We start from the raw sequence: 23,834 nt of genomic DNA, 5'->3' as shown, positions 1-23,834 counted from the left end.
GGCCTACTGCACTCATGCGCATCAAATTTTCTCTGAATGAGATCAAGACTGGTCTCACACACAGAAATAAGTTTACCGCAATCAGTGCAGCGTGTGGACAACCTCGCAAAACAAGGTGGTCCAAAACGAGGTGTGGAAGAGGGCAAAGGCACCACTGCAGAAGAAGTGCTCGGCTGAGCTGCCGAAGATGTGCTCGGCTGAGCTGCTGCAGATGTCGTCGGTTGAGCAGGTGGAGGGTTTGCTCCAGAAGCTCGACGAAAAGTCACTGGATGCATTTTGTCAACATGCCTCAACATAGTGTGAATGCTAAAAGAATACTTCTTGTTAGGATTCCCACGTGACAAGACTTTTTGACAAAGTACACATGTAACTTTAGGTGCATTTACCTTTTTTTGTCCCTCTGGAAAAGTGAAAAACTGCCATATAAAGCTGTCTTTCTGCTTCCTGCTCCTCTGCCTCTCAAGAGTGTCCTGGTCACTGTCTGAAGATGGTTGCTGTTCAGCCATTGTCTCTCAACAACAGAATAGCTCCTTCTCCAAAGGAATCAGAACTAATAATGAGGGGAGTAGGTGTGGTTTGGTAAGAATCTGGAACTGAAAGTGCTTCAAACCAATCAAAAGTGATGATTCTTGATCACATGACTTGCCATGAGGGGATTGGGTGTGGTGTTGAAACAATCAGAAACTGAAATTAATGATAACCAATAAGAAGTGTTGTTTTATTAAGCATATAACCCGAGGTGCGTGCACTGCGCAAGCTCCGAGCGCGCACCTCGTGATTACGCATGCGCGAACGTGTAGGAACGCATGTGCATACGTCATATGCGCGTACGTAGCGCGCATACGTTGAACACGCGTATACTCGAACGTTATTGCGCGTAATTTAAGCGTATGCGGAAGTAAACCGCATGGAGCGCGTAGGACGCACGCACGCATGCGTACGTACGTACGCATACGTACTGGGTGCGTGCTCCCAGCGCGCACTATGACGTATATATGCGTACGTAAATAACGTACGACGGTATTCATAAAAAACTTACGAAATTGTACTAGGAGTGCGCTCAGAGCGCGCACCCCAAGAATTTATATTAAAAAAAAAGTGGAGAAAAATTAATTGCACAAATAAAAAAAACTGTTCAACTTTATCCTAATTGAAATTTTTTTTAAAAAGAAAAAACAAATAAAAGGATACAGATAATATATAAATGAATACATAGGAATTTTATTTTTATTATAAAAAAAAATTATTTAATTAAATAATTCAAAAATTAGCATTTAACAAACCGTACAAATTCACTGAAAAAACCAAAGGTTTCACACACATTATAGTTAGGAATTAGCATTTAAAAAACCTTGCAAATTCACTGAAAAAACCATAGGTTTCACACATGTTATAGTCAGTCAGTCAAATAGGCTTTATTTCGACATAAAATATCTTAAAAAGCGTACATACATTAGAGGTCATTTAGAGCATTTATTAAATAAAAAACGTAAAAAACCCTAAATATTCTAAAATTCATCATTTTTTCTACATTTGACTAAAAAGAAGGGTATTTAAATTAGCTAAAAAGAGTTAAGATCATGATTAAACAATTTGCCTAAGTCTTTTTGACCGAATTCGCCATGCCCAACCTAGATACTTCGAGGTGGCACATGCGAGAAATGGGCGAGTGTCTGTAAGTAGAATACGTAATGCCACGTTACAATGTCTAGTGCCCAAAGTAAGGCACATCGGTTTTAACCATTTCGTTCGGGGGACCTTATAGGCGGGGCACTCGAATAACAAATGGGGGACAGATTCATGACGCTGAGGGCAAAATGGACACCATGGCGCTGTCTGGTGTGGTATTTTCCAGTGGCATGTGAGTTCCATGACCGGGAGAAGACCTGTTCTGAATTTGAAATACAGAGATCTATCCCATGGGGCAGTAACAATGTCCAGGTACAGTTCTCTGATAGGGACATCTTTGTGCTCCAAAAAATATCTGGTAGATTTACAAATTGTTGAGGAAGAATTCCTTTTATTTGCTACCCATGTCCAATAGATTTGTTTTAACATGGATTTGGGCGGGGCTGTCTGTTGGTGCCATGCTTCTTCCAGACCCAGATTTATAAGTAGAGCTTTGACGTCCCTTAGCCATTTTATTTTTGCCCAGCCGGGGCAATTAATTATCTCCCGTAGCCCTTCCGCATAACTTGAGAGTTCTGGCACTCTCCAGATGCGGGCCCATAATAGCAGGGGGCGTAGTTTTGCTTGATCTTCAATCGCCCGGCAACCCATGTCCAATTGCAGGGGTAAAATGGGAACAGAAGGGCCGAGAGACATTAGGCTTCTCTGGAAGGCGTTCTCAGCTAGAGTTAGCACTTTCACATTTGACATCCCCCAGAGCTCCGCTCCGTAAAGTGCTGCACTTGTTCCTCTGGCGGAGTAAATGTCCATTACGGCCGCTATTGGTCTTGTGGATGCTGCCCCCGCAATGCACTGCTGATGACGTCACATATTACATCACTCATGACATGGTCAGTGACATCACTAATGACATCACTGATGACATCTCAAATGACATCACTGATGTCATTGGTTTTGTATGAGAGAAATGTCCAGCTAACTATAACATGTGTGAAACCTATGGTTTTTTCAGTGAATATATATATATATATATATATATATATATATATATATATATATATATATATATATATATATATATATATATATATATATATATATATATATATATATTTACTGGCGGTCGCAGTAGATAGTTTCCATAGGAAATCTGAAAATTCTATTTTGAATAACTTTGGCGCCGGTTGACGAATCCTCGCGAAATTTTCAAAACTAATGGGGCACTCCACTCAGCTCCTACCCTGAAAGTCTCGGGGTGATTCGTCAAGCGGGGGCCGAGAAAAAAGGGGAGTCCCAAAACGCGTTTTCCCCATGCATTTTCCCATAGGACCTTTAGTCGAAGGTACAGAAGGTACAGGAACAGAATTACTTGAAATTTGGCAGAGAGGTAGTCCTCAGGTCAGGCATGTGCCTTTTGCATGTATGGAGTCAATCTGTTCAGTATTTCCTGAGAAAATTGCAGTTAAAAGCACATAAATATCTATAGGCGCACACCCTAACGTGCGCGGGCGTAATTCTGATTGGTGGTTACATGTCAGTCAACGTTCGAATCGGTCGTAATCAGGAAGTGTCGGCCGCCATTTTGTTTGTTTTGGGTGCGAGAGTGAAAAAGAGAGGTGGCGAACGTGAAAAGGGGGCAGGGTAGAGAGTTCCTCACCCCCTAGCCTTTGTCAGGGGGTCCCTAAAGGACCCCGAAGGGTGAAAAAACATTTTAATTTATTTTTTTTTTAAATCGCGGGGTGCTCGCACGGTGCGCGCACGGTGAAAACCTTTAAAAAAAAAAAAATTAATACATACATAACTTAGCATTTAAAAAACCATACAAATTCACTTAAAAAACCATAGGTTTCACACACGTTATAGTTAGGAATTAGCATTTAAAAAACCTTGCAAATTAACTTAAAAAACCATAGGTTTCACACATGTTATAGTTAGGTGGACATTTCACTCGTAAAAAAACCAATGAAATTCCCCCGTTATAGTTAGTTCAGATAACTATAACTCGCGCGACCGCCACTCTATCACAAGGATGATGTCATCAGTGATGTCATGAGTGATGCCACTGACCATGTCATGAGTGATGTAATATGTGACGTCATGAGCAGTGGATTGCGGGCGCGCGAGTTATAGTTATCTGAACTAACTATAACGGGGAAATTTCATTGTTTTTTTATGAGTGAAATGTCCACCTAACTATAACATGTGTGAAACCTATAGTTTTTTAAGTGAATACATATATATATATATATATATATATATATATATATATATATATATATATATATATATATATATATATTCCAAAATTGCATTGCCGAAAATCCATCAAGGAAAAAACAACGCTACACGGCACCCGATGCTTTTAAGGCAGAGTTTAATTAGGCCACACAAACTCTACGCGTTTCGGGAAACTCGGTCCCTTGATACTCGTGATCAAGGGACCGAGTTTCCCGAAACGCGTAGAGTTTGTGTGGCCTAATTAAACTCTGCCTTAAAAGCATCGGGTGCCGTGTAGCGTTGTTTTTTCCTTGATGGATTTTCGGCAATGCAATTTTGGAATATTTGGGTCTCGCTAACCCATCACGGCCCGCCATCGTAAAGCGGCTCGAGTTGAAGCGACTACCGAGGTTGGATATATATATATATATATATATATATATATATCATCACAAGGTTGCCCTCAATTAAAGACGCACTCTCAAGGCAGATAAGCTCGGCAGAGTTCTTTATTTGGAAATAGCATTTAGCATTTCAGAACGAATTCATTAGCCTTACGCGTTTCGAATCTCACGATTCTTGTTCACAGGCATTTCTGAAAGGATCTGGAAACACTGCAGGACTTCACTCTCCGTCTGCATGCTGATTAAATAATTGCCCTCCGGTGGGCCTCTCCAGTGTGTTTGTTCTCACAAGGCATGCTGGAATTCGTAGTCCCTTATTATTGATTTTGACCCTCCAGTGGGTGTGCGCCAGAGCCATTCACAAACATAATTATTTAAAACCCTCCAGTGGGCCCCTCCATGAAAAATGCTGTTTAAATGTTCATTTATCCGCCGTACCTTAGCGAAGCTCTGAGAAGTTCAAGGCCTCTGGTCCCACATTGTTTTCTCGTGGTGGTGCAGTCTTCACGGCTGGGCTGCCGTTTAACATCATCACAAGGTTGCCCTCAATTAAAGACGCACTCTCAAGGCAGATAAGCTCGGCAGAGTTCTTTATTTGGAAACAGCATTTAGCATTTCAGAACGAATTCATTAGCCTTACGCGTTTCGAATCTCACGATTCTTGTTCACAGGCATTTCTGAAAGGATCTGGAAACACTGCAGGACTTCACTCTCCGTCTGCATGCTGATTAAATAATTGCCCTCCGGTGGGCCTCTCCAGTGTGTTTGTTCTCACAAGGCATGCTGGAATTCGTAGTCCCTTATTATTGATTTTGACCCTCCAGTGGGTGTGCGCCAGAGCCATTCACAAACATAATTATTTAAAACCTTCCAGTGGGCCCCTCCATGAAAAATGCTGTTTAAATGTTCATTTATCCGCCGTACCTTAGCGAAGCTCTGAGAAGTTCAAGGCCTCTGGTCCCACATTGTATAGATATATGATTCACAAAGCCTCATTTCAACCGCTGGACACTGTCGAACGGTGGTTGCCTCCATACGTACAAGTGGCTGCACGGAACACATTTTTTCACAAATATCCCTAAGGAACTAGGAGCACTCAGCAGGTTTAAAATTCCATTTAGTTGTAGGTCAGCAGATGTGTTTCTACAACAAATTGTCTTCATCAATGCCCATTACAAGAAATCATCTCGAAGCCGTCTTCTTTTGTATTAATGCTTGCCTTTCTCTTATTGACTTATCACTGGCCAATAATTTACAGGCTCCACATGCATGCACCAAGCATTAGCTAAAAGTACCATCATGCAGTTCTTTGGGTGCACGCTAATAGTTGGAACAATAAATTACTGCGAGCGATTCCACTTTTAAAATAAATGTTATGTATGCCTTTGTTTTGCCGCACAGTACCACATCAGGAGAATCACTTGCCAAAAAAACACATATTTAGTAATTGCACTCTCCATTTTAGTATTATTGACTCAATTGAATTTTGAACCTGCTGTGTGCTCCTAGTTCCTTGGAGACATTTGTGAAAAACTATATATATGTGTGTTCAGCTGGGAAATTCCTGTTCTGCGGCATTCCTGAGAGTCACACAGCCCCACTGTGGTGATTGCAAATTATTTTGGACTAAGGCAGACGCACTTACCTGTGATTAGTATTGATATGGACTCCTATCACCAGCATGCACTGAGCCGACACGCCCACTGGGTGGAACTTCATATGCTGGTGCTAACGAGCGGCGGTATCCTGCCTACATTCAAACGGCCAGTACCTGTGACCAAGGGCGCAAGGACGCTCGAAACGCGTAAGGATTTACTGGCACTGTGTATTCTGTGTGCTTGAAAGACTGTTTTAGCAGGGCTGCCCGGCTGAATAAATGATTTTCACACACCTGTGCGTGGCTCTCCATGTTGGGAACTCTTTTGTTGATGCATATATATATATATATATATATATATATATATATATATATATATATATATATATATATATATATATATATATATATATATATCCAACGTAAAAGTTTCCTTTAAGAAGGAGCCCACACGGAGAGTAAAATCACCTCTTTATTGCAGACTGCAGCAGAATGACAGTTCCATCATTGGCCCCTCATGTAAAGCCAAACGCGTTTCAGAATTTTCATTCCTTGTTCACTGGCAAGCGGCAGGAAAACAACTGCATCAATGAGGAACTCTTTTCAATGTTTGTAAAGTCCCGCCCCATGGGCGTGTGCAAAACTGCCTCTTGGTACTCGTAGTTCCTTAAAATTAATCCCAGGTGGGTGTTTCTTTGCTTGTTGTCTCCAAAGTTAATGCATATAAAAACCCCAGTGGGTAGGTACCAATAAGAAAACTTGCATCCGCTGCCTTTGAAATCCCCAACAATGTGTGGCTCACCGTTCTTATCACATCTCGTGTTTACGAGATGCAGAACTGCACTACGTGCAGCAGGGCTTCTTCGCGGCTGGAAAAGCCGCTAAACATCCAACGTAAAAGTTTCCTTTAAGAAGGAGCCCACACGGAGAGTAAAATCACCTCTTTATTGCAGACTGCAGCAGAATGACAGTTCCATCATTGGCCCCTCATGTAAAGCCAAACGCGTTTCAGAATTTTCATTCCTTGTTCACTGGCAAGCGGCAGGAAAACAACTGCATCAATGAGGAACTCTTTTCAATGTTTGTAAAGTCCCGCCCCATGGGCGTGTGCAAAACTGCCTCTTGGTACTCGTAGTTCCTTAAAATTAATCCCAGGTGGGTGTTTCTTTGCTTGTTGTCTCCAAAGTTAATGCATATAAAAACCCCAGTGGGTAGGTACCAATAAGAAAACTTGCATCCGCTGCCTTTGAAATCCCCAACAATGTGTGGCTCACCGTTCTTATCACATCTCGTGTTTACGAGATGCAGAACTGCACTACGTGCAGCAGGGCTTCTTCGCGGCTGGAAAAGCCGCTAAACATCCAACGTAAAAGTTTCCTTTAAGAAGGAGCCCACACGGAGAGTAAAATCACCTCTTTATTGCAGACTGCAGCAGAATGACAGTTCCATCATTGGCCCCTCATGTAAAGCCAAACGCGTTTCAGAATTTTCATTCCTTGTTCACTGGCAAGCGGCAGGAAAACAACTGCATCAATGAGGAACTCTTTTCAATGTTTGTAAAGTCCCGCCCCATGGGCGTGTGCAAAACTGCCTCTTGGTACTCGTAGTTCCTTAAAATTAATCCCAGGTGGGTGTTTCTTTGCTTGTTGTCTCCAAAGTTAATGCATATAAAAACCCCAGTGGGTAGGTACCAATAAGAAAACTTGCATCCGCTGCCTTTGAAATCCCCAACAATGTGTGGCTCACCGTTCTTATCACATCTCGTGTTTACGAGATGCAGAACTGCACTACGTGCAGCAGGGCTTCTTCGCGGCTGGAAAAGCCGCTAAACATCCAACGTAAAAGTTTCCTTTAAGAAGGAGCCCACACGGAGAGTAAAATCACCTCTTTATTGCAGACTGCAGCAGAATGACAGTTCCATCATTGGCCCCTCATGTAAAGCCAAACGCGTTTCAGAATTTTCATTCCTTGTTCACTGGCAAGCGGCAGGAAAACAACTGCATCAATGAGGAACTCTTTTCAATGTTTGTAAAGTCCCGCCCCATGGGCGTGTGCAAAACTGCCTCTTGGTACTCGTAGTTCCTTAAAATGAATCCCAGGTGGGTGTTTCTTTGCTTGTTGTCTCCAAAGTTAATGCATATAAAAACCCCAGTGGGTAGGTACCAATAAGAAAACTTGCATCCGCTGCCTTTGAAATCCCCAACAATGTGTGGCTCACCGTTCTTATCACATCTCGTGTTTACGAGATGCAGAACTGCACTACGTGCAGCAGGGCTTCTTCGCGGCTGGAAAAGCCGCTAAACATCCAACGTAATGTCATTCTGCTGCAGTCTTCAATAAAGAGGTGATTTTACTCTCCGTGTGGGCTCCTTCTTAAAGGAAACTTTTACGTTGGATGTTTAGCGGCTTTTCCAGCCGCGAAGAAGCCCTGCTGCACGCAGTGCAGTTCTGCATCTCGTAAACACGAGATGTGAAAAGAACGGTGAGCCACACATTGTTGGGGATTTCAAAGGCAGCGGATGCAAGTTTTCTTATTGGTACCTACCCACTGGGGTTTTTACATGCATTTACTTTGGAGACAACAAGCAAAGAAACACCCACCTGGGATTAATTTTAAGGAACTACGAGTACCAAGAGGCAGTTTTGCACACGCCCATGGGGCGGGACTTTACAAACATTGAAAAGAGTTCCTCATTGATGCAGTTGTTTTCCTGCCGCTTGCCAGTGAACAAGGAATGAAAATTCTGAAACGCGTTTGGCTTTACATGAGGGGCCAATGATGGAACTGTCATTCTGCTGCAGTCTTCAATAAAGAGGTGATTTTACTCTCCGTGTGGGCTCCTTCTTAAAGGAAACTTTTACGTTGGATGTTTAGCGGCTTTTCCAGCCGCGAAGAAGCCCTGCTGCACGCAGTGCAGTTCTGCATCTCGTAAACACGAGATGTGAAAAGAACGGTGAGCCACACATTGTTGGGGATTTCAAAGGCAGCGGATGCAAGTTTTCTTATTGGTACCTACCCACTGGGGTTTTTACATGCATTTACTTTGGAGACAACAAGCAAAGAAACACCCACCTGGGATTAATTTTAAGGAACTACGAGTACCAAGAGGCAGTTTTGCACACGCCCATGGGGCGGGACTTTACAAACATTGAAAAGAGTTCCTCATTGATGCAGTTGTTTTCCTGCCGCTTGCCAGTGAACAAGGAATGAAAATTCTGAAACGCGTTTGGCTTTACATGAGGGGCCAATGATGGAACTGTCATTCTGCTGCAGTCTTCAATAAAGAGGTGATTTTACTCTCCGTGTGGGCTCCTTCTTAAAGGAAACTTTTACGTTGGATATATATATATATATATATATATATATATATATATATATATATATATTGTATAGTTGTCCCTGCAAAGGGCATAAAAACTGCCTAACTGTAGAGACTCATATAAAATCCTGTGTTAGCCAACATACCAATCACCTATATGGAGCTGTACTTTTGTCAGATCTATTTTTTGTAGCTATCATATTCTCTAAACAAAAATCCTAAAAATACTCCTCACCCATATAAGAGGCCTGCTTTTTCTTCATACTGAATGAAAATATCCAGTAATATTTTAATGACAACTCTGAACATTTGGTTCCATCCAGACACAGCTTTTTGTAATAAACAAGTGTAGACTATCATAAAAGAAGTTCAATCAAAATAGCAGATGCCTACAGAACGGATGCAACTTTCACTTTAACTATGCATGCTGGGCTGGTGAGAGGTGTCAGTTGCCTAGAGGGGAAACTGACATCTTCTGCTCATCCACTCAAGTGTTGCTGAACAGTCAGTGGCAGTGAAACTGTCCCCCAAGCACCCCTGTCAGAGTGACTGCAGAGTGTAAAGATAATTTGCTTTCCATCCCCATTCAAGTCTTGACCTCATCGTGGAGTCTTTCTGCTGGAGGTGCAAATTAGTGTCAATCGTAATGACTGTATTTGTTCTTGATGAAGACATATGTCAACTAGGAAGCAGATGAGATCACTCATCTATTTCACATCATCTCCCAGGCTTCCTGGGGGTGATGTACTTTTCCAGTACTGTCTTCAATAGTCAAAGACTTCTAACCTTGTGTCAATACAGAAAGATATACAATGTTAATAAAAAGATTTTCACTGTGAGTAATCGTGATCTAGAAAACCAACAGGACATTACTGTCGCTTTAGCAAAATAGTTTATTTGTCATCGTGATCTGGTCAGCAATACATCTTGAGCAAAGTAAGATATTAAATGTGACAGTAAAATAGGCAGAGAAGTTACAAAAATCATGAAGACATTGCTGTTCATTTATTTATTTTGGATTTTCCTGTGACACCGACAATGGGAGTGAGCAGAGTGTTGTATATAGGAGTACTAATAGGAAGTTAACGTGAAACAGGTAATGGGGAGAGGTGCAGCAATACAACTTGAGCAGAGTACCTTCTTCGTTTAGCCCTTGATGAGCCTGTCTGATTTTTTTTTTTACCTGCAGAGTGGATGAGGATATTTTGTCCAAATATTTTACTGACAGGGCAAGGGCAATTTCGGCAAAACTGGTGTTACCATCTGGCCCGCCATGTTGGACTGGTTGGTGTTACATTTTTGTTTCACAAAAAACAAGTCCAAAAAGAAGGGAACTTGTTTTTGTGAAACATTTATCCTTTGGTGTGCCTGCCTGATTTAAAGACCCTCACACAATGGAATTGTCCTAACAAAACAAACAAAAAATCGATGACCCTGACACGTTGGGAGTTTTCTCGTGGCATCAGGAATTGTTGTTCCTTTTTTCTGTCTTGCATGGCAGTATCAGGCACCCAGCACTAAATGGCCCGCGGAGTCTTAACAAACAATGTACCGGAACACATCATGAGGTTTTAAAGGAAATGAGGTTGTGAAGAAAAGTGTAAAATAAGTGTGTTAGAAATGGTATTTTTGGTAGGCTAGGGCATGTAATTTATCAAACAAGGCTAGGCACCAAAGAGGGACATGAATTTTATTGTAGCTTAGGACCCAAGACAGCTTCGAGAGAAATAATTGTATCTCTTCTGCTACTGGTATTCTATCCAGAAAATTGTAGTCCTACTACCCTCAATTTATCAAACCAAAAACAACCCTCCGCTAACCATCACCTTCACAAAGAAAAAGTCAAAAGTACTTGAGAAAAAATGAAAGTGAAACATGAGTGGGCCCCTCACGTACGCACCACCAGGGAGACTGCCAGCCGGTTCTCGCTAGTATGCCCACGTTTTCTCATCATCGGATGCCCACTCATGGGAAACAAGAGTTAGAGTCCAGTGAAGAGAAAGAGGTACCAGACCACAAAAGAAGGCTGTTTTCCTGTTCCCAACGAAGAAAAGAGAAGAAAAGAAACCTGTGTATTGCAAGGAACAGATGTTCAAAGCAATATTTAAAATTGAGTTACAGACTCACGTTACAATCACCCTCTTTATTCAAAACAGTGAGCTCACTCAAACTAAAAACACTTAATGTTGTTAACCTTTTTGAAGAAGGCCAACATGTTTCATTGCCACTTAACTTTGTTCTGGCAAATTCATCAGGGCAAGGGTTTCGATCACCTCACTGGAAGTATATTTTTGTGTTGCGGGAGGGCATGTAGAGGCGGAGGGCATTCGTACCTGCCTCCACTATGCCACTCGGGGTTATATTGAATACTTATACCCCCGGTTTAATGGCAGCAATATTATTAGCTCGTTAAACACCGCAACCGCTAACTGGCAGAGCCATATCTTCGCGGGGACGAAATACGGCTCTGCCAGTTAGCGGTTACCAGTCTCGAAGCTGTCTTGGGTCCTAAGCTACAATAAAATTCATATCCCTCTTTGGTGCCTAGCCTGTTTGATATATTGAGTACTGAGTGGAGGGCGGCATGGCACATACCCTCTATAGCTCCTGATTGTAATGAGGCTAGGGCATGTGCCAAAGCCAGGCAAGAACCACCACTCTAGTCAGGATAAGGTAGTTACACTCCTAAAATAAACCCTGCTCACCCCCATGGTAGCTTGGCACGAGCAGTCAGGCTTATCTTAGAAGCAGTGTGTAAAGCCTTTGCACATAACCAACAGTAATACAGTGTAAATACTACAAAAGGACACAACACCAGTTTAGAAAAATATCCAATATTTTTATATACTTAAGACAAGACCAAATACAATAAAAATCAACAACACAGTACTTAAAAATCTTCGGTTATCAAAATATGCTTAAAAAACAGTTCCTTGATGTCGATAGCTTCGTCCGGGGCTATCACGGCGTCTTGAGCAAACAAATCCAAGCAGTTCTGGCTGACCGCGGTGTCGCGGGTCAGCTACGGTGTCGGGAAGACCCACAAACAGTACCTTTAAGAAATGCAGGGTGTCGGCAACCTCTGGTTGCGCTTCCGAATGCACGGCGTCCGCAGGCGTCAGTTCCGGAGGTCAGTGCCGGAGTCGTTGGGGCCCTCGAAGTCACACGTGTTGCAGATCGAACTCCTCTCTTTTGAAGTCTGGAGCGCTGGCGTCGGCAGGCATCGGGTGCTGCGGTGCGGCGTGTGGTGCCCTCAGGTCACGGTGCAAGCTGGTGCTCAGTGGCGGCGTCAGATGGCGTCGTCGGTGAGACGAGGGTCACAGTGCGAAGTGAATGTGGTGCTCGTCGCAGTGCTGGCAGGACACGGTGCAAGCAGCGGCGGCGGCGTTGCTGAAGCGCTGTTGTTGGCTGACGAACTAGAGTCGATGGCGCCGACATCGGTAGGCCAAGGCTGCGGTGCAGGATGAGGGCGGTGTGTTGTGTAACTTTATGAGCAGTGCCCTCGAACCATGGTGCAAACAGCGGCGTAGATTTCGGCATGGAGCGTCGTCGTCGGGCATACCAAGGCGTCGTTGTGAATCGAGGCGGTACAGAGTGCGGTGCCCACAGGTCCCGGTGCGAGGAGCAGCTCGGTGGCTGCATCAGCAGGCGTCGTCGGTGAGACCAGGGTCACGGTGCAGTGTTGCGGCGGTATCCTCTGCGGTGCCTTCAGGACACGGAGTCGGCAGCGGCGTCGTAGACAGCGTCGGGTTACTTTTTCTTCTGTTGCTGCACAAAACACACAGTCCCCAGTGCTGAGGGCAGAAGAGCTTGAAGTCTTTGCTTTTCCTGAGACTTCTTGAGCAGGGGGCAAGCTCTACCTCAAGCCCTTGGAGAAACTCACAAAAGTAGATTGCAGAAAGATCAGTCCAGTCCTTTCACTGCCCAAGACAGAAGCAGCCACTGCAGGCCAACACAGCAAAACACACAGCAATGTGGTAGTTGCTCCTCACAGCTTCTCCAGCTCTTCTTCTTGGCAGTCTTCTTGGTCCAAAAGAGTTCTAAAGTTCAGGGGTCTGGACCCCAATATTTATATCCCAAAATCCTTTGATCTCTTAGGCAGAGAGTGTCTGTGCCTAGCCAGAAGCAGTTCTGCCTTCTCTGGTATGACTTCCTGGCGGGAGGTGGAGACAGCATTGTCAGAGGCAGACCAGGTCCTTTGAGGTGCAAGGAAATCTCCTCACCCTTCCCCAATTGCAGCCCAGGTCTATTCAGCCCTTTCCTGACCCACCTAGACCATCTGGAGCCACTCCTGCTCCCCAGCCTTCTGTCATCTAAAACCCGGACAGGCAATCCACATTCCAGCAGAGGCACACGGGATGACTGAGCAAGAAAATACCTACTTTCTAAAAGGGGTACTTTCAAACACAGAATGTAAAAATCACCTTCACTAAAAGATGCATCTTTAGATTCTGAGTTCAGGCATACTAAACTTTATTTTCCTACCTAATTACCCGGGCCAGTTATGTTTTTAAGATGATGTAACAAACTCCCCATTCTGTCCTATGGGGAACAGGTAGCATTGCAATAGTGAAAAACGAAATTGACAGTAATTCACTATCAGGACATGCCACACACACCAGGGCATGTCCTACCTTTCACATACACTGCACCCTGCCCACAGAGGTACCTTGGCCCTACCTAAGGGGTGGCTGACATGCAAGGAAAGGGAGGGTTAGGGACTGGCAAGTGTGTGCACTGGCCAAGTTGACATGGCAGTTACAAGCTGTGCGCAGGCTCCGCAATGGCGGGCCTGAGTTACCTTTTCAGGGCTACTCACGTGGGTGGCACAATCAATGCTGCAGTCCCGCGAGTAGCATTTGATTCACAGGCCCTGGCACACTCAGTGCACTTTACTAGGGACTAACCAGTAAATAAAGTATCCAATCATGGAAACACCAATCCATAACACAATATACCACAGGAGCACTTGCACTTTACCACTGATCAGCAGTGCAAAAAGTGCGCAGAAACGCTACTCCAGCAAAAACAGAGTCAAAACCGGGAGGTCAGAAAGCAAAAACTCAGGAGAAACACGCCAAAAGATACCAAGTCTAACAAAGATGCTGGCTAATTTGTCCAAAGATATTCAGTGCTCAAGGGCATAGAAGAGCAAAAGCTTGCATTTTTTATGAAAGACACAATGTTTAGAGGTGAGGCAAAAAAGCTTAGAAAATTACATGATTTTGAAAGCATGCGATAATGTGGATAAGACTTTGATATGTTTTTTGTGTTGACGGAAAGTGCTTATTCCCCAGACTTGCTAGACAAAAGAAAGCTTTAACAGGTGCCTTCAGCAAAGATGAGGGGACATAATTATCAGGTAGTTGTGTCACACTTGCACCACGCAATGGGGTGCAAGAGCGACACAACTTCTAAGTAGGCTTTATCAAGCCACGCAAAGTCACCTTGGATGGCCCTGAGTGACTTGATAAATACAGAATAACGCAAAGCAGTGCATTCTGCAGCAAACATAGAAAGAGGAAAATTCCTCTGAGGATTGTTTTTGTGCAGGAAGGTGTCCCTTCTTGCACAATACCAGTCCAACACATTGTGCGCCATCACTGGAAAAAGACAGGAATGTGGCATAGAATGCTAAATACAGCGTATTACTGCCCTTTCCCTGTCATGCAGCACAGCAAGATGACTTGCTGCATTGTGCTGCACTGCATGAGTATTTAACAAACATGCTCCAAGATTTTCACTGAGGTAGGATTGTAGGTGAAGCCCTTTGTATGTGATACAGGCCAGATTTCAATAAGTCTGAGTGTTAAGGGGAAACCAGTGTAGAACGGATCACATTGGGCGAAAAGTTCTGATTTAAATAATGTAATGTTCTGCCGCGTGTATGAAAGAGTGTAGAATGGAAGGGATAAATGTATGTACAAAGCTATGCATTGCCTGATTGAATATCAAATAGCATTAGAGATTACCCGAAAACAATTCAGTAGATCTATGTAATATCTCCATCTTAGTATGTGAGTCCTCAGGCTCTCCGAGAAACAAACATGGGTAACATAACTAGATTGATCATGCATGGAGCAAAAGAGACTTTGTAGATCTTCCTTTCTGTCAAAATCTACTCAACTGATTCTCTGAAATATAAAGTGACCAGGAAATATGAGAGCTGGGTGAAATAAACCTCAACAGGCTCTGGAGACAATGTTAAAATTGTTAAAGACAGCAGTGAAAAACAGATTAACTAGAAATATAAATCAACATGCATCCCAGAATTCAAGAGATTGTTAGTGGCTGCCTAGCATACTGAGCACCACTGCCCAAAACCTTGACTGGTCATGGATGGGACTGTGACTGTTGCCACTGCACTCAAGAACCTCTGCTTAAAGCATGATCCACAAATACTACAGACCAGATGGCCTCGAGTGGTATAATGCCAAAGGTGATCTATGGAACTTTAAGGCTTGCTGGAAGATCCCGTCAACAGACGAAGCAGTGATTGGTTGACCCAGGAACTGAGCAGGCTAGGAAGTATATTTACTGCATTGTGGAGCAGGAAGAATTCTAAACAAACGGGCATCAGAGAACCTACATTGTAGTATGTTTTTTAAAATGTAAAAACAAATTGGTTCTACAGATTAATACGTTGGAGGAAATGTAGGGTGGAAATATTTGTATTTTCACACTCTTGCACTTCAAAATAATTTCAAAATGTATAAGCCAAGAGAAGGTCATGGGTCAGCTGGACAATCGGGGAGCATTATGTCTGAGAAACATAGAAGTGTAAGGGTGCTGCACATTCTACACCACAGAATAACAAAAGATATAGGAAGTATTGCTATTACAGGTCATTGCAAACAATCTAAGCAGGTGACTGTGATTATGGAAGCCAATTTTACTGCGAGAGCTTGGGCATGAGACAAAATTGGATTTAAGGGCAAGACAGAGTGTTTGCAATTTTGCATTTTAAAATCTGAAAAGCAGTTATTACCATCTGGAATGTATTTCTTGTATAACATGTGCTCCTAACTAGTGCTAGTTTCTACTGGAGGTATGGATCCTTTTTAGAGTTAATGAATTGAAAGTTGTAAGAAACATTTTCAATATTATCATCCACTGATTCTCAGGGCAATCCATGCAGTTTAATTAGAATGGGGTAGTGACATTGTATGTCAGAGTCCTTAGATCAGATGGAAAGTAGTGTCCAAAGTATCTGTAAGGAAATGCCTCACAACAAGTAACACCCCTGCAAGTGTGACTAATTGAACTATTCCACGCCTCCAAAGCTATAAGAATGCCCTGGGTTGCAAGTAGTCTGGAGCGGCTCCTCCGCTAAGGCGGAGGAGCATCCCCCACTGCTCTGAGGGTAGAGAGAAATTAAAATAAAACGATAATAACTTAATTATTATTGTTTTCTTTGCTACGGGGCTGGGTTAGGACGGGGCGGGCGGGGGGTCAGAGCCTGGGAGGAGTGTTGAATGCACACTCTCAAAGTGCGAGTGACTGCTTGGCCGGCCGTCTTGGCCAGGCCAAAGCGTCCTGCACACTTAGCCTGTGCCCTACCAGGCTGCATTACACGGCCTGGTGGGGAACATGCCCAGGCAACCAGGTCCCATCTGAGCGCTAAACTACAGCACTCAGCCCAATCACAACGCTACATTGCAGCATTCTGATTGGCTTAGGGGAACGAAGCACAATGCTTCATTGTAGCATTGTGATTGGCTTAGGGGAACTGGGTGCTTCCTGGTTCCAGACTTGCCAGGAAGAGAAGGAACACAGGAAATCAGCAGCAGCAAAAAGGCAAGTGGTTTTTTTGCTGCTTTTTTTTTTTACTACCCCTACCTGCCCCGCCACCCTCGTTTACTGCCAGCTGCCACTGCAGGTATTAGTCATTTTGAGGTATATTGAATTAATAAACAACTGTACATCTGTAAATTAGACAGACAGCGTCACCATGTCATTTACAGAATTGAGCCATTTTCAAAAATGCTTTTTCAATTGTACAAATACCAAACTGCTGTTCTACAGAATCAAAATTTGGGTTTGCGATTTGGCATTTAGAAGGGGCGTACATCTCTTCCAAATACTACATCATAGTGGTATGTGTTAATGTTTCACAACCGAAATGCGTTTGTAAAATATTAACATTTTACCAACACCTCAAAGGAGATGGAAACTCATTCACAAACGGAAGGGATCCTGAAGAAACCGCTTCCCCTTTGAAAATGTGAAGAAAAAAAATTTAAGAGCAGGCAGTGGTCTCACAGACCACTTTCTACTCTTAAAATGTGAAAGTTACACTTTTCATTTTTCATTTTTTGAACACAACCTATTTTCCTTTAAGGAAAATGGGGTGCATTTAAAAAAAAAAATCTTTGCTTTTTTTAAAAAGTAATCACGGACATTGTGGTGTACTGCCCTCAGCAGGCCACGATCCCTGTGATGACTATCATTCCTAACGGGTTGCAAACTGTGACCTACCTTGTCAATATTCATGAGGTAGGTCGATTTGCTACTTGGAATCGCTATTTTAAATTGAAAGCTTTCATGCATTCTGTAAAAAAAAAATCACAATTTGGAGATCACAATTCTCAATATTAGTACATCTGTCACCTAGTTTCAATCAAACAAGCAATGGTGAAGCCAATAGGTCTTAGCAATCTGAGAGCTATAGTTATTGGCAATGTTAATGTATTTGTGTACGGCACTGGGGCTGGTGATTGCCATTATGTCACCACTGGCATTGCATAACAGTGTTATTGGAATAAAGTCAGTACTCTAGTTGTTTTCACAACCCTGCCTTGTAGTCATTCTTCCATGCGCATTACCCAGCTAATTTTACATTTGACATGGAGTGGTTCACTTTTGCTGCAGGAACATCCCTAGCACCGGAAGAGTCGGTTGTAAAGCATGCATAGCAAATGTCACACAAATTGCACATTGGTGACCATGTTCTAATCCTGCCTGCATCCCGCCTACCGAAATCCAGTTGCATTCTATTTGTTTACTGTTTTGCATAATTCAAAAGGCTTAGAAAAGAGATCAGTCCGCACGTTCCTGATTGTTAGTCATTTTGATGAACAGCTTTCCGTATGTGGCGCACTTCCTTTACAGATGCCATTTCTGCGAAGTAAATGAAGGTGCATGTGGAGAGCATGTCCCCCACTGAGATATGGACACTTAGGGGCAGATAGATTTATGTTCCCTGGCGCATCGCTGCAAATCAGCATGGATGCGCCAGGGAAGATGCGTCACAAAAGTTTACCCTTGCGCCACAATAGATGCGCCGCAATTACAATGCAGCGCATCGTGGCGCAAGGATAAACAGATGCGTTGCGCATCTGATGGCGGAAGGTTGGCGCATTGCTGGAGTTGCGTCGCAAGTGCGACGCACCTCCAGCAAGGCTCGGGGGTGCCCATTGTTACAATGCTGCGTCAATCCTTACGCCTGCTTCAAGCAGGCGCAGGGTTTTGACGCAGCATGGCCGGAAAAGTGACTGAGTGAAATCTTGTAGATTTCACTCAGCCACTTTTCGGAGGCGTTCCTGCGCCGGAACGCCCCCCCCTGTGCAGGTACGCCCACATGTGGCGCAAGCTTTACAACGTGACGCATCTCCCTAGATGCGTCACGTTGTAAATGGGGCGCAACATGGCGCAGGGTTTACGCCGCTGCTGCGTCACAAAAGTGACGCAACGGCGGCGTAAAAGTGGCGCAAGTCCATTATAAATCTGCCCCTTAGTTCATTAAACCATTTGGTGTAATGTATTCCGATCGATTCCCTTTTCCATTGCCATTATGTGTGCTAATAAATGAAAGCTGGGAATTCTTTGCCACAAGAGCTTGTGCACAAAGCAATCTTCGATGAGGAAGGGTTGGGGGATGGGTCAAGCTGCGACTTGAAAGGGGCTTGTGTGGTGAGCAAGCAACACCAGAATGCACATCAATGTGATGAGATAAGTACCTGATTTACAAAAATGTTCACAGCAAATGTAAACATAAGTGTTTGTGAAAAACGCTTTTCACAAAAGAAAAAAGTAGTCTTGAAACAGTTCCTAAAATGGCCCCTGTGTGTGCATATTAGTAATTGGTCCCTGGGAGAGCTAAACACAGGTAGATGCATGGCGCATGCATGCCATGGACAAATGGGGATAAAGAATAGAGGAGGGATGATGGAGTCAGCAAATGGGAAGCCTATGTGTGGGCTGTAGACCTCTAAGTAGATACAGCATGCCTCTTTCAAGACAGCGCATGCGCTGGCTAGTGCTGAGACCTAAAAAGTTCTTTATCCATGATTTAGCTTTAGAAATAAATGTCAGCAGTCATGATAAACTCAGGCGCAGATATGAATTCATATGTTTATGAATGGTAGGTTCACCTTCCTGGGCATGTGATGGTCCTATCAGCACCAGATATATTATATAATAGAGGTGATAGCAGCGAAGACTAGGGGATTTTCTTAGACAAAGAATTTAAAGTGACACTGAATTGGTATCTATCAGTAAAAACAAGAAGAGGGACAGTTTATGATCTGTCTACTTAGTCCCAAAAATGCAGAAAGTATATGCAACAGTGTACCAGGAAGGCACATTTACTCAACTTTTTTAACATCTGCTGCAACGTTGAGCATGCTGAGGAGAGAGATATCGCTATCATCAGGTATATGCAAAGCGTCATCCAGCACATTGGGGGCTACTGTTCTGTACTATATTTTTTTCTGCACCCTGGCAGACAGTTGCATTGGAGACTGGTTTAGCGATGACTGAATGAATTATTGAAATTCAAATTGTGCACAGCTACTCCAAGGAGTGTCCTGGTGATGTGCTCATTGGCCACCTACAGAGTACAGTCAGATTGTAAACTCTAGTTTAAAAAGCCAGGTTTTCAGCTTTTTCTTGAACAGTGAACTGGCATCCAATGACTGTAGCTCAAGAGGGAAAAAGAGAGCTTGTTCTAGGCAGTTGGCCCAAGATAACAGAAGGCCCGTCCTCCAGTTCTGATGTGGACAATCTTAGAGATCTTCACCAGAAGGCTATTAGCTGACCGCAGGTTTCTTGTGGGGACGTAAAAGCATATTCTGACCCTACGGTTGCCTGCACCTGTATGATGAATTGCCTTATGGACCAAACTAGTGTTTTGAAAAGAATTCTCTTCGTTGCACTGTTGAACATAGATTGATACAACCTTTTAAGGGATTTTCCCATAAACATCCAATAGTTTAAAAAACAAATGCCTTAAATTACAAATATTTTATTAATCCAGGTTAGGTTTTTAATAGAAATGTGTTCTCTCTTTCCTTATGAATGCGTAAAGGGTGTGATGTTTATTATCTTCAATAACATGGCTGGAAGGCAGAGAAAATTCTCTCAAACGCTTAGCGCTAATGGGATCATCTGTAAGGGAAGAAGTCTTAATGGTTAAAAGAATATTTTTTAGTGTATATGGTCTGTGCCTTTAAATAGAGTCTAGTTGTTAACCTGGGAAACATCGTTTACAACGCATGCGATACAGCGCATGCCATTACAACGCAATCATTACAACAACCGCATTGTTACATCATTATTACACCATTACAATGCAAGCAGTTACAATGACTTGCTGTAAGGGGCAGAAGGTGTTGGATTCAAAATCCAACACCTTCCCTACTGTTGCACAGACTGGAGTTGGAATAGTAAATTATACTATTCCTAAATCCAGCGCGCCCCTTACAGCATGTCTTTGTAATGACTTGCGTTGTAATGGTATGCGATGTAACAACGCGGTCGTTGTAATGACCGCGTTGTAATGGCATGCGATGTATCACATGCATTGTAACGTGGCCTATTCGTTAACCTACCTTTCTTAGGTAGATTTGCTTAGCGTGCTGGTGTTTGACATTTTATCATGTAAGAATTTAGAGATGGGATTACCGGTTTCAGAGAGTGAGGAAAGGATGTAGTGGGGGCCAATTTAAACAAGGTTTTACCATTGAAATTAAAGAGCATTGATGGTGAGGTACATTTATAATATAATCTCCGAGGCTTTGGCCTTTTTGTTTTAACATGAGGTTTCACTGAATTTTTAGGATGGTGATAGCTTACAATTTAAGTGTCATAATGTTTTTTAACTTTTCTCAATAGTTGTTTCATTTAGGAATTGTGGGATCATAGCGTGACTTCTGTCAGGTTTTTTGGCTGTCATTTTAAACAGGGCTACTGCGTTAAGGTTTTTGTTCCATACCCACCTTTGACATTGTTTCTGCATGAACACAAAAGGTTGATTACTTTTTTTCTTTAAATGTCATAGGTTGCTGAGGTATTTGGTACTGCCAGGACAGCTTCTAAATGTATGTAATGTTGATTACTGAAGCAAAACAGTCATGAATTGTATGATGTAGTATTCTTACCATTGCAGTTGTAAAGCTGCCTAGTCAAATACTTATTTGGAGGAGGTTTGTAACAATATCATTTCTCGATGACCTGATGGATGTGAGACGTTCTCTTTGGGTCCCTAAAATTTCTTCTGCAGTGTCTGGAAGCAGAACCCACCACATTGAACTATTAGTGTGCTCCGAAGTTTTTACAGTAATCTTGTTTGTTTCCCTGATTTATGTTAGTCATTTTAATCAAACTCTCATTAGCATTGACTTTATTTTCAGAGTTAGTATTTGCTATCAAAGGCATTAACTTTTTTCATCATTTTTTTTCAAAAAGTTCTAGACTTTTCTTAAAGCAATTGCACACCTGATCCATTGTAGACCTATGAGAAGGAGCTATCTCCAAATCATTTGGAATTGAGAAACATGTGCCTTCATAGGGATTAAAACTTCAAGGCGATTAATACAAGGCATGTATGGGGCACTACTTAGGCAAGGTGTGTCTTCGTTTTTCGGGTAAGGTGGTATTCACTATGGCTCGAAATGTAGTTGGCATTTGATGAGTCCGTTTTAAAGCTGGGTTTCAACTGTTTGGAGATATTATTTGTGAGTTCATTTCTCCTTTAGGAATGGTTCACTTGGGATTGTCAGACCTAACATTGAAACTAGCATACATATTGGTGTTCCCCTGTACATTAGACATAGACAGAACCTCAGAGAGATGCACAATGTCTAAGATTTAACCTCCTCAAGCACAACAGTCATTTTAGTACGGTGTTGGCCCAGAGCAAATAGTATCCTCTTGTGCCTCAACAAGAAAGATGACAAGTGAAAACAACCAGTCACACAGTCTTCTCCACTTTTCTTACAAAGCATCGGAGAGCGTTGACTTAGCCTAGCCTCTTCGGTGCTTTGATGGGCAGCACAGTGGTAGCCCTGGTTCTTTTTGTAGTTCAGTATTAGTGGGCAATGCTATGTGTCTTAGATTGTTGCAGCAGATTCCAGTCAGTTGAGCACTGAGTGTTGGCAGGTCCTTTTTATTATGCCCCTGGCTTTTTTCAGTGATCTGTGCCCTGGTGCTTCTTATAGCATGATGTCAGTGAATGGGACTTATTGTCTTGGATATTGTTGCAGGGGGGTCTGGTCAATTGGGCACCCCAATCTTGGCATGTCTTATTCTTCCTGCCCCGTGTTATTCAGCATCCCTTAGCAAAGTCTTGGTGCTGTTATGGTCATGTAAATTGATCCGATATTTAACATGTATGTAGCTTCTCTTGAGCAAACATTCATTGGTACATAATTAAAAGGCTTTGGATTAATGTCACCTAGAGGCGGGTGTTAGGTTAGTCAGTGTGGAGTCCTGTGATCTTGCTGGTGTGACACCTTTGTTAGGCTAACATATACCAACATACTGCATTGTTCAGGCATTATATTATTATTCAAGCTTTAAAATGAGGATAAATCTAGACATATACTTTTTTTTATCTAATTACATTACATTACATTTACATATAACAACCATGAATACTCAAATGTGGATAATATATACATAAATATCAACACAATTATCTCTGGACAACATTTATTTCAAAGTAAGACCTAATAAAAGCTGTCATTATGAAATTGTAAATTAACCTTTGAGCAAATTCTCTTTTGCGACAAGACCCTTACAATGTCTTGAGTTAACATTTCAATGGAATAACATATGTTGAAAAGTTTCATCCAATTTCCCAAATACTTGACAACACTTTGATGCATCTGCATTGACATTCTATTTTCCTACTATTTATAAAAAATGGCAATTAGCCCACTCTAAAGGACAGTACTTGCTTACCTGCAAGCAATTACATAAAACAAATATTATAGATTGTGGGAAACTGTAGACATAATTAGCTTGCCCCCTCATGGGAGGAACTGGTTATTTGTATTATCACTTGAGGAGTAGGGGACCACTGAGGTCTCAAAGATGGTACAATGAAGTTAATATCCTCAGGGAAACAAGCCATGGCCACTTTGCGCTTCCACATTGCGCAAAGCACCCAGCTAATTATGCTTCTTGCAAAAACCGGAGAATTTCTACCTTAAAGAATATGTGCCAGCCACTTGGCACTGCTTGTCTATTGCGGGAGCTTATAGAACATCTTGGAGTTACTATTGGATTGTGACGAGCACTTAAATAGCCGTCTAACATTCAAATAATATTGTGTAAATGGGAGACCTGGCGCTAGAGTTATGTTATCAGTAACAGAACTCACAGGCCAGGCTTCTGAGCCTATGCCCACTGGTGTGGATAAACACAGTACAGAGAAAGCAGAAA

The 23,834-nt window shown here is 42.6% G+C and overlaps 1 protein-coding gene across 2 annotated transcripts in view; it reads left to right on the top strand.

The window, feature by feature from the left end:
• Window positions 1–23,834, top strand: part of GPC6 (glypican 6) — a 3,429,025-nt gene that overhangs the window by 2,982,894 nt on the left and 422,297 nt on the right. The window lies entirely within an intron of this gene.

The sequence above is a fragment of the Triturus cristatus genome, chromosome 8 (assembly GCF_964204655.1).
Source record: "Triturus cristatus chromosome 8, aTriCri1.1, whole genome shotgun sequence".
In the NCBI taxonomy this organism is placed as follows: Eukaryota; Metazoa; Chordata; class Amphibia; order Caudata; family Salamandridae; genus Triturus; species Triturus cristatus.
Note: the sequence above shows the minus strand (reverse complement) of the source record. Positions and strands in the feature narration are given on the sequence as shown.